Source organism: Lissotriton helveticus, chromosome 12 (assembly GCF_964261635.1).
Source record: "Lissotriton helveticus chromosome 12, aLisHel1.1, whole genome shotgun sequence".
Classification (NCBI taxonomy): Eukaryota; Metazoa; Chordata; class Amphibia; order Caudata; family Salamandridae; genus Lissotriton; species Lissotriton helveticus.
In genome coordinates, this window is record NC_136073.1 from 604,948,218 (window position 1) to 604,960,605 (window position 12,388).

Below are 12,388 nucleotides of genomic sequence, written 5' to 3' on the forward strand. Positions count from 1 at the left end.
GAGCGATGATCCTTGTGGTACGCCGCAGATGACTTCAGTGGCCTCTGACCTGAAAGGGGGGAGGCGGACTCTCTGGGTTCTTCCAGCGAGAAACGAGATGATCCAGTCCAGTGCTTTTCCTTGTATCCCGACGTTTCTGAGGCGTTGTACAAGGGTGCTATGACAGACCGTGTCAAACGCTGCGGAGAGGTCCAGGAGGATGAGGGCAGCTGTTTCCCCGTTGTCGAGAAGTGTTCGGATGTCGTCTGTAGCTGCGATGAGGGCGGTCTCGGTGCTATGTTTGGCTTGGCAGCCTGACTGTGAGGGGTCAAGGGAGCCGTTGGATTCGAGGAAGGCTGCGAGCTGATTGTTGACGGTCTTCTCTATGACCTTGGCAGGGAAAGGGAGGAGCGAGATGGGGCGGTAGTTCTTAAGTTCAGTCGGGTCTGCTGTGGGTTTCTTCAGTAGAGCACTGAGTTCGGTATGTTTCCAGCTTTCTGGGAAGATCGCGCTGTTGAGGGAGCAGTTGATGATATCTCGGAGATGGGGTGCGATGATGGAGTCGGCCTTGTTGAAAATGTGGTGGGGGCATGGGTCGGTTGGTGATCCGAAGTGTATGGAGTTCATCAAGCGGATGGTGTCTTCAGTGCTGATTGGGTCCCAGGCGCCAAGGGTGGTGGTGGGGGGGTTCACTTCGGTGGTGGTGAGGGGGGGTGGACTGGTCGCCAAAGCTGTTATGTATGTCAGCAATTTTGCTGTGGAAGAATGAGGCTGGAGAGTTTCAGAGGTCTTGAGAGGGAGTGATGTCGTTAGAGCCGGCGCTGGGATTGGTTAGCTCTTTGACGATGCTGAAGAGTTCCTTGCTGTTGTGGGCGTTGTTGTCGAGTCGATCCTTGAATGATAATTTCTTGGTGGATCGGATCAGCTGGTGGTGTTTGCGGGTGGCGTCCTTGAGGGCGGTCATGTTGTCTGTGGTTGGGTTTTTTCGCCAGGCTTTCTCGAGGGTGCGGCAGTTCTTCTTGGAGTTCTTGAGGTCGTCATTGAACCAGGAGGCTTTTTTGCTACCTGGTTTGTTGTGATGGTTTTTCAAGGGTGCTAATTCGTCGGTGCAGTGGGTGATCCATTGGGATATATTGATGGCTGCTTGGTTTGGGTCCGATGGTTTGGTGGGAAGGTTTTGGTTTAGCGATATGGTGAGCTGGTCGGTGGTAATTTTGTTCCAGTTTCAGCGTGGGACTTGTTGTGGGTGGTGGTGGGATGTGGTCTTTCTGAAGTTGAAGTGGATGCAGCTGTGGTCCGTCCAGTGGAGTCCTGTGGTGTGAGTGAAGGAGATATGTTTGCTGGAGGAGAAGATTGGGTCGAGCGTGTGTCCGGCGTGGTGGGTGGGGTTGTTTACCAGTTGTATGAGTCAGAGATTGGCGAGGTTGTCCAGCAGGGTGGTGGTGTTGCTGTCGTTATTCTTTTCCAGGTGGAAGTTGAGGTCCCTTAGGAGAATGTAGTCCTCGGAGGGGAGGGCGTGTGGGCTGATAAAGTCAGTGATCTCTTCGCTGAATTGTGTGCGGGGTCCTGGTGGTCTGTTGATGAGGGTGCCTCTAAGTGTGGTCTTGGGGTCGGTGTGTATCTGGAAGTGGAGGTGTTCGGCGGCTGTGGAGGTGTCGTCGGAGCTGGTCGTGATGCGGATGGTGTTCTTGTGGACGATGGCGATGCCTCCTCCTGTTCGGTTGATGCGGTCCTTTCGGATGATCTTGTAGCCGTCCGGGATGGCTATGGCGATGTCGGTCGCTGATGCGGTATTCGTCCAGGTTTCTGTAAGAAAGGCGACGTCCGGCGTTGAGGTGTCCAGTAGGTTCCATAGTTCAATGGCGTGTCTGTGGACCGAGCGGGTGTTAAGCAGGATGCATTTCAGGTGGTTATTGTCGGAGCTCTGTTTGGCGTTATTGGACGTAGTGTAGGTCTTGATGCAGCAGAACTTGCAGGATTGGCAGGTGAAGGGTCCATGGGTGCAGCTTGGTGGCAGTTGTGGAGTCGGCCGGTGTTGAGTGCAGAGAGGGTTGCGGCGTTGTAAGTTAGGCGGGAGGAGTTGGTTTGGCGGGGGCCAGGGGGTCTGGCGCTGGGCGCGGTCCAGGCGCGGACGGGCGTAGACGGGCTTACCTTTGGCGTGCCTTCGGCATGCATGGGGCTCGACCGCTGCGCGTGAACGCTGCACTTGCGTGCATCTGTCATAAATGGATCGTGGAGGGGGGAGCGAGGGAGGAGCAGCTGGGAGGCGGGAGCGGGGTTGCGAGGTCTGGGGATACCGGAGGGCTACGGGGGAGGGGCCGTGGGGGAGCAGGAGTGGCACAAAAAATGGCACGAAAACAATGCAGGACGGGATCGGGGGGCACAATCTGGCACAGACACCCAAAGCGGCGATACCAGGCAAAGCGGAGCAATATTATGTAATGAAATGGGCAAATCAAAACAACTTATTTGCAATGGCAGGCGCAGCAATGAGCACAATATTATATGACGAAATAGGCAAATCAAAACAACTTATTTGCAATAGCAGGCGCAGCAATGAGCACAACGATACCAGGCAGCCCTGGAGGGAGCAATGTGGACACCAGGCAGCCACGAACACCAGGCGGCTCAGGAGCGAGGTGGAGCGACCGGTACTGACCATAACTCTTAGATCTACAAACACAGGCCTTATCCATACTACCAAAATTCATAGAGAAAGATGGGGGAGGTCGGTGCCTATCACACTGTGCAGCCAGGCTATGGAACCAACTACCTTCCACCATGAGACTTCAACATAACCTGCAGATGTTTAGGAAAACACTGAAGTCCTGTCTGTTTCCTTCAAACTATTCCTTCCGGTTCTATGGCCCAGTCTCCTTTCGTACACACCTAGCTCCAAGACACCGCAGCATTCAAGCACTTTAAAGATGACTATCTTATCCTATTATTCTCCGTATGGGTTGCGTGAAAAATGCAAATGCCTTCCCAATTTGATTTAACATAACCACAACCTTTAGATCCCCGCCTATAGCAATATACAAAGTCATACATGTTCTATTTGAAGAAATGGACCAGCGCTCCAGGATTGCAGTCAGACGGTTTTAATCCAGACAGTTAGTCTTTTGTCAAACAATATTGTACCCAAGCACCTCACAAACCATAAACCCACAGTGACTCAGCATAAAAGACTTACTTAGCGCACATGAATTGAAATGTGCAGCATAACTTACATTGTAAAGATCCATAATAAAATAATGCAAACCATATATTTCATTTTGTATGGAAGCAATAATGAAAATAAAAAATACATTGTTATTGCACTTGTATGTGTGAAATAGTTAATATCCCTAAAATACCCATAATGCATCTTGAATATCAATAAGACCATGAATTAGTTCAAAGTATTTTCAGAATTTACAAAACCATCACTCAATGCAATCCTCAATGTTTAAGTAAAGTACTATGGGCCATATGTAGGAGGCCAAATACAGGTCGGTAAAAGCCAATTTTGGCTGTTACTGACCAGTATTTGGAGTTTGAGATGTAAGGGGCCTTAAAAATTACAGATTCGGTAAATTTACCGAATCGGTAATTTACCGAATCGGTATTTACCAAATCTGTAATTTGAGATGTAGGTGGCACTGTAAACAGTGCCACAGGGCCTTAAGGATTCGTTATTTACCACCAACTATTAGTTGGTGGTAAATAACGAATACCTGTGTATATGCAAATCTGTGCATGTACACCTGTACCATGTGGCACACATACATGCCCTAAGGGCATGTATGTGTGTCACATGGCACACAAGCACTGATCAGGGGTACAAAAGGGTGTCAAAGTGCCACCCTGCCACCCTTGACTATTCGGTAATTTTACTGAATCGGTATTTACCGATTCAGTAATTGCCATTGATTCCTATGGGCCTCAAGGCCCATAGGAATCAATGGCAATTACCGAATCGGTAAATACCGATTCGGTTATTACCGAATCTTAACGATTCGGTAATTTTTACCGAATATTTACCTACATAGCATTTACCGATTTGTAAATACCGAATCGGTAAAATTTGGTATTTACGAATCGGTAAATACCATTTACCTACATGAGGCCATAGTCATTATAAAAGATAAGGGCTTAAGTGCAAAGTGATCATGTGTGATTAACAATGTTGCAATTTAAAAGACGGATGAAACTGAATGGTATCTGTTGCTTACAGAGTAACTTTATTTATTTTTATTTTTTATTTTAACTTTTTTATTTTTTTATTTCAATCCATAGCAAAAATAAATTGGTACATACATCATAAATTCATGACATCTAACACAGCACATAAAAATCAGGGCTAATAAAAAGGTGGAGTCACAGTTAAGATAAAAGCAGATTGACTATATGGGGACAAATGAACAGTCCCTAAACCTTGCACTGATCATGGGCAAGTACATGAAGTCAAGGAAGGGGTCCTTACACCTTGCCTTCATGAACTTGTCCAGTGCTTTTGACACTGTCAGCAGGGGTGAACTGTGGGCCATGATGGGGGCCATGGGAATTGAGGAACCCCTGGTCACCTTATTACGTAGGCTGCATGCATCCACCACGGTGTCCATACGATATGGTCCAGGGGGCGAAAGAACGGGCCCATTGTCTCCACGGAGGGAGTACGTCAGATGTGTATATTGGCCCCCTTTCTCTTCCTCTTGTACACTAACAGCCTTAAATCTGCCCTGAAAGACCCGGAGTTAGATCTGCCAGAATAGGGGGGAAGCCAATCCCGCTGTTGTCATATGTGGATGACACCGTTTTAATGGCCTTAACTGCTAACAGCCTAAGAGGTCACTGAATGTTTTTAATGAATTTATGTCAGCTCTGGACCTAAAGGTAAATTTTTATAAATCTTATATTATGGTCTGTGGCCCTATTCAGACCAAATCAAGAAAGTTTATGGTAAACGATAAGAAAATTGACAAGGTTTCAAATTTTTATTATTTGGGTAATGTCTTTTTTGACAAATTGAATTGGGTACAGCTCATAACATCCAGGGTGCAGAACACTAGCCGTGCGAGTAAATTGGGCCATAAGCCGGTAGTGGAATTGATAACTTTATATAGATCAAAATGTTTGTTTTGTATTTTTAAAAATACCCCTCACACACCAAAAGGGCCTTTGGTGTCATGCTTCATCATAGGGGTCTTCACACTCCTCACCAATCACTCTAGACCCTACCACTCACACCCTCACACACTACACATAGTGGTTACATCAAGTGCTCCTGCGTATTCGTTGGTTAGTAGCACGCCGCACTCCGTAGAGGAATGCGAAGACCCCTATGATGAAGCATGACACCAAGGGCCCTTTTGATATGTGAGGGGTATTTTTAAAAACACAATGTGCCTCCTACCATTGTAGGATACACATCGCCCGCAAGACCATACATCTTTTTACACCTTTAAATTTTTGTGGGTGGATTCCATTTGTTTAGTAATTATAGCCAGGGGAGATTGAATCCACTCTCTGTGTCCCTCTGGACACTTCCTTTCTCCACTCCCTCCTTTGATATTTACAACATTTTAAATAGACAGTTCTTAGCTTCTCAGCCCAGAGCCATCTGATATATAGACGGGGCCTCTGCGATGTTACCAACCTCCTATCCTGTTAACAGTATCAGCATATTTTGTAATATGCAGGCATAATAATATAGTGTGAAGTCTGGAACTGACCACCCACCTTTCTTCAGTGGAAGAGTCATAAAACGCATTGCTCTATGGGATTTCCCCTGGGCCCATACAAATCAAGCACAGATTGATTGCAGCTGTTGTAGTTGACCACAAGAAAGTTCTAGCAGAACTGATCTAAAGAAATATAGAACTTTAGGCAAGATGTTCATTTTCAAGACGTTACATCTTCCAACCAGCGAGAGATGTAAACATTCCCACCTCTCCAGGCGTTGTTTCACACTGGCAAGGATGGCTCCCCAGTTGACCTCAACTATTTATTTTAGCCGCATCCTAATCCTAATTTGCAAATATGTCACCTCCACAATTATTCTAGTATTGTTATTACTTTGGTTCACAAAAATGATCTGGGTTTTAAAACATTGAGTTTGTTACCTGAAATTGAATCAAACCTATGTGCAAGTTGCTCAATTTCTGGCATAGCTAACGCAGGGTCAGATGTTACGACCGCTATGTCGTCAGCACAAGCCAAAACACAAAATTGCTCTTGTCTAGAAATAATAGGTTTGATCCTATAACTACACTCCAACATATTTAAAAAATACATAAGGCAAACAACATTGGGGAGCAGGGACATCCCTGTCTCGTACTGATAGTAATACATAATGGTTCAGATTCTAGGCCCATCATACATATTCTAGCAATAGGAAACCGGTACAAAACCTGAATAGCTTTAACACAGCCAGGGCCAAACCCCAGCTGTTGCAAAACTGTCCACAAAAAGTCCCAGGCAACCCGGTCAAAAGCCTTTTTGGCATCTAATAAAATCAGACCAAACATGCTGCCTTGAACATTTGTCATATCAAGCAGGGTCACAACCCTATTAATGTGAATAACTGTACCCCTACTGGGTATAAACCAATGTTGTCTTTTTGAAACTAACGGGGAAATGACTTTAGCCAGCCTGGTCACCAAAATTTTGGCGTAGATTTTCCCGTTGCGGTTTACCAGGGATATATGTCGATATGAACCCGGGAGTTCAGCTGGTTTATCCTTTTTTTTAAAACAATGATATTTGCTTGATCCTAGGATGCTAGTGCCACACCATGTTGCGCCACTTGAAAAACCGCCAGCATATCTACTTTTAGCTCCTGACAAAAGGTTTTAGAGACCTCCAAATGTATCCATATAAGGCCAGGCCACCCTACCACTATCTAATATATTTATAGCTTCTTCCAATTCCTCCATAGTGATGGGCCTGTCTAGAATAGCTACCTCCTCCTCACCTGACCGCTCATTGAATAAATCCTGCATCACTATCTCACTTGCCTGCACCCCAGCTTCTTCTTCTGTATATGAATTCCTCAAATAAAGGTGTGAAACACTTTTAAGATCTTCCGAGGCGTGTCGAACCAATTGCCCTGTGTATCTTTCATAGCCTCGATTTTATGAGCCAATTCTTTGGAGTGAAGTCTTTGTGCGAGACAGTGCCCCATGGCTTCACCATATTCATAACAGTTCTCCTTATTAAGCTTATATTTAAGGGCATTGTCCCTGCTCCAATGTAAACTAACATTAGCCTTACATTGGGCAACATTGGTTTTTTATGCCGAAATATCAGTACCTGCCAGCATTCCCTGCACTATATTTTCTTCAGCTATTTAAAGTTTTGTGTATAAATCCTGAACCGCTAGCTTTAATTGCCTCTGCTTATATAATCAGTAACTCAGAGTTTCCCCCTAAACCCAGCTTTTAAGGCACCCCACACATACCCACATGAGGTCGAGGCACGATTACTTTACAAAAATTGCTTAATCCAATTATTCATGTGGTCAAAGAACGAAGCATCCTACAATAGCTTTGTATCTAATGAAAAAGATCTCAAAGCCGAGTAAGTGTTGAGAGCTAAAATATCACCACTACAGGGCCATGATCGAAGTGATCCTAGGGAAACCTTGAATCTTGGCTCATACTAAGAGTGCAGGCGATTTAAAAAATAGTCTAACCTAACTAACTTTGTATGTGGATGGGAATAGAATGTATATCCAAGATCTGGGTCCAGAAACACCACCCATACATCAACCAATCCATGATCAGTCAACAGGTTTTACAGTGCCTTAAACACCTTAGGTTTCCTACCCTTATAGTTCTGTATGCAGGACGGCATATCCAGACAAGCCAGTTGTATAATAAAATCCCCACATAAAATAAGTGGTGTAGGCCATGATGCCAATTCCACATTGAGCCCCTCCAGCAGTGACACCTCATCAAAATTAAAGCCATACACTGCATAAAGAAAACGTACCCATCCCTGTAATGCATTCCACTATAGGCCATCGACCTTGTTTGTCAACCAGCACTCGGCCTGATCCCTGGATTCCACGCTTAGCTAACACTGCAACCAAGATGTCAGGGTGCCAAGATGGCCGCTGGAGAGGGAGCTCTGTAACGAAGCTCCGTGGCAAGGGATCACCCTCTGGTAATTATCCCTCTGTATGCCCCCCCCATCCAGCCTGTGTGCCTACCGGAAACTGACAAAGAACCTGCCTGGAACACAACCCTCCATCTGAATTCCTGCAAAGATAGAATTAACAGCGGCATCTGGCTTACCTGAAGTTCCTGCAATAGCGACACTGCCCTGGACTGATGCTGCTGCTGACGGACGGAACGAGGAACAAGACCGTCACTGCCTATGTGGCCCTGGACTGCTGCAAACCTGAATGAGATGCGAGGCCTTTCCAGCCCATGGGGTATCGTTAATCTGCTCCTGCACGAGCACCGGGTCTATCAGAGATCTGAAGCGCTGATAAGGCTCCGGCGATTCTGCTGCCACGAATTCTAAGGACACGACCCTGGAGGGCTGATGAGGTCTGGCATTGCGGGATCCTTATACTCATCTGCGTGAGCACTGAGTCCCGTGCAATTAAGCCTCCCAGGCTAAGCGTTGAAGTGAATTAGGCCGATTTCACCCGGCCGCCCCCCCGGCATCGCGGCTGAGGTGCTCAGGTCCTGATACCGCCCATGAAGTTTTTCATCCTTTGTGCTTACTGCGGACGCCTGGGGCATAGATTAACTCTGCCAGCGGTTGTGGCAGGAGCACCCACACGTCGGAGCGCCCCCGCTGAGGAGGAGGGCCTGAGATATGCATGGAGGTGCCTCGGCTGAGCTCTCTGGCTCCAGCAGGTTAGAGAGGAAACTGCCTCTCCGCTTAGTGGCGTAGCGTCGCAGTGCCGTGTTCACTGCTCCCCTCGACCCCCATTATGGAGACACTGCTTGTCTCTCTTCCTCCCAAAAGTAAGCCTGGGATCGACCAATGTCCCCGAGCTTCATGACCCCGATCCTATGGAAAGGCAAATCTATCACTCACTGATGTGAGCATTCACTGAACTGGGCTTGCTCACTGTCCACGTCGTAGTGGGTACACTAGGAGTTAAACCCATTTAACTCATCTAGCGCTAGTGACTGGTCTGATTTGCCCCCAGTCTAGACCCATGTGCTAACTGGGCAGGGGCTGCGAACCACTGGCCGATCCAGAACTGGAGGACCGTACCTACACTGTATCTGCTCAGACAGTAAGAGATTGACTTATTTCTGCACTGTTACCAACTTTAGGGATGTTTTTGGATCTAAACATGCCCACCACCAGAAAGCCTGGCAAAATGGCGTCGAGTTAGGGTCTGAAGACTCTTTTCGTCAACAACAACACCCCTATCCGATGACTATCTCCTCTAAACTTTCACTCCACCAATCTTGATCCATTCCTTCCTTAAACCGGGGGCGCCACCTTGTGGTCTTATCCTGAACTTTGTCCTTCATTGTTGTTGTTTTTCTCTCATCTGACTAGTTTTGCCAGCTCTCCTTCCCTACCCCCATATGTTTTATATAATCTTATCACAGCCACTTCTATTTTGTGTTAATTGCCCATGACCTCCTATTAACAACTTTATAGCGATCTTATTGTGACATTTTTGATTGTTTATGTATTATGTCTGATGTTTTTCACTGCACTATTGTCCGTGGCCTCATATTGCTATCATAACAGCTATTCACCTGTTTACCTATCCCCCTTTTATCTTTTTTTTCCTTTTTTTAACCCCTATGCTAACAATTGGACTGTCTATGGCAGGCCATACAAAAACTGTATGAAGAATTTAACGCACTACTAATCTCATACACATACTACATGTCCTGTTAATTCTTCGATCTGCCCCTCATATGCTTTTTATGTTTTTTAACTTTTGATGTTTCGAACTAGCGGCAGTTATTATATGTCTTATATGTTTCTTACCCCTATAGTTATCTTCCACTGCCAATCTTCCTATGAGCTCCTTTTGTGTATCTGTGCTATGATTGTCTGATTCGCTGGACTGTTTTTAACAATGCATCCAACTTGAGAATATGTGCAGCTTGATGACCCAATACTTTTGGTCCTGAACCTAGCGATCCTCACCTTGCGTTGCTTTGTGGGGATTGATTGTTTGCTTTGCTGGGGATATTTCAACATAGCTTTAATACTGCTCCCCCCATATGTAGCGGTGATGTGATTTGTTTGTTTCACTAGACTTTAATCTGCTCACTTCCTTCGTACTTTACCTAACTCATATTCTCTTGACTCTGGCCCCTTTCTCTCATATCATCTCACATTCCCTTTCATTGTTCTTTTCCTCTGCCGAATCCTCCCCTTACCCTTTCCCAACATCGCATCCTTCCTCTCCTCCCTTTCCAAGTTCTCTTCCCTCCATAGCCTCTACCCACGGCCCTCCCTTGACTACTCACGTGACTATCTGACTCTCCTCTCTCCTACATTCTCCTTTGCCTAACATGCCTCCTCTCAATATCCCTCCCCCTCCCAGGACCTTTCTCTATCTAAACATGGTCCCAACTCCTGGTGCATTCCGTACCCCCCAATCTTTCTAAACACGCTCGAAAAAAACTCAAACACAACTTCCTCACTTGAAATCCTGAAACACTTATTATTGACAACTACTACAGCCCTACCGGCAAAAGCTGAGAGTTGTGCTCCTGAGGCAGAAGCCGGGAGCGAGGCACTATTTTTTTTAAATTGTTGTCACAGATTACTTGTGTTTTTAAGAATTTGACTGTCACAGAATACTTGTGTTTTTAAATTCACTTACTTGGGGAAACTAGTTGACAGACGCAGCGGAGCCAGCGCTGACGCAGCACGCTGGTCGCCAACACCCCTTCGCGCCCTCTTGCCACGAGCAGAGGCCACGCCCCTTTCTAGGCCATGCCCCCTCGACCCACAACCCCGGAGCAGTATAAATCATGTGCATATTTCGGTTGCGCAGCGGGCGAGCGCATCGGGCGCGACATTTGCGCGCCGTCCGCGACTGACCGGGGCCAGGGGCCACCCCCCCTGCTCATCCAACATGCCAGCCCATCACCTACCACCCACAGCTCCTACACCAATTAAACCAGACAGTTAGTTCACCCTGCCTACACACGTGGGACCCGGCTATCCAGCACCCCGCTCGTAATCAGTGTGGATTTAATTTTACCCACAGTACAAAGAAACCCACATCAATTCTGATGTTACTGCTCAACTGCCGCTCACTCCCCAAACACTCCACGGAAATCGCTTTATTGTTGGAGGAGAAGAGCCCAGATGTTCTTTTCGCCACAGAAACGTGGCTTCAGGAACACTCTGAACCTGATCTGGTTCAAGCGCTCCCACCCGGTTATCAACTACTTCGCCTAGACCATAAAAAGGGTATTGGCGGTGGCCTGGCAGTAATCCATAAATCAGATTACGTTGCTACTAGCACCCCTACAAACTTTCCGGACTGTGAATGCCTTCCGTTTTTTATAAAATTCAGCGCCACACATACCTTCTCGGGTATACTTATATATCGTCTGCCAGGATCACAAGGACAGTTTCTTTCGGATCTCGCCTCAATAGCGGCAAATCTTGCAGTCAGCTCTGCCAACTTTACTATCTTAGGCGATCTCAACATCCACCTAGACGACCCAAATGACTCTATAGCCAGAGAACTTTCCTCTAGCCTAATCGCCCTCGAATTACACCAACGCGTTACTGGGCCCACCCACCAAAAAGGACACCTTTTAGACCCGGTCTTTAGCAACTGCAAAAACCTCCATGTTGGAATTCCCTCCCCCCTTCCTTGGTCTGACCACTTCCTCATCCCACTCACCTGGACCCTGCCCCTCACCTCCCCCCCAAACCCCCGACAACTCAACGCTCCCGCAACTGGTCCAAACTCCCTTTAACTGAATGGCAGGATCTCCTTCAAGGCACTAAACCCATTAACACCTCCGCTCCCACTCTAGACAATGAGAACTATAACAACTGGATCAGCAGTGCCCTAGACACAGTACTACCACTAAAAAACTCCCATCCTAAAAGGGGCCATCCTACAGCCGCGTGGTATACGAGTGATCTACGTGAGGCCAAACGTGTCTGTAAACGACTCGAGAGGAAGTGGCGCCTCAGTTACCTGCCAGCAGACAAAGCAAGCTATCGAACGGCAATCAAAAACTACAAAGCAAATATCCATCTAGCTCAGGCTAAATACTTTGAACTCAAGATCGAGAAGGCAGCCGCCAAACCTAGGGAGATTTATCAGATAGCAAGATCCCTTTTGCAACTTCCTGAGGCCCCAAAACATCACAATAACACTCAGACCCACTGCGAGGAAATAGCTGAGTTTTTCCACCAAAAGATAGAAACCATCAACTCCTCTTTTCCCCCCACCGTTACC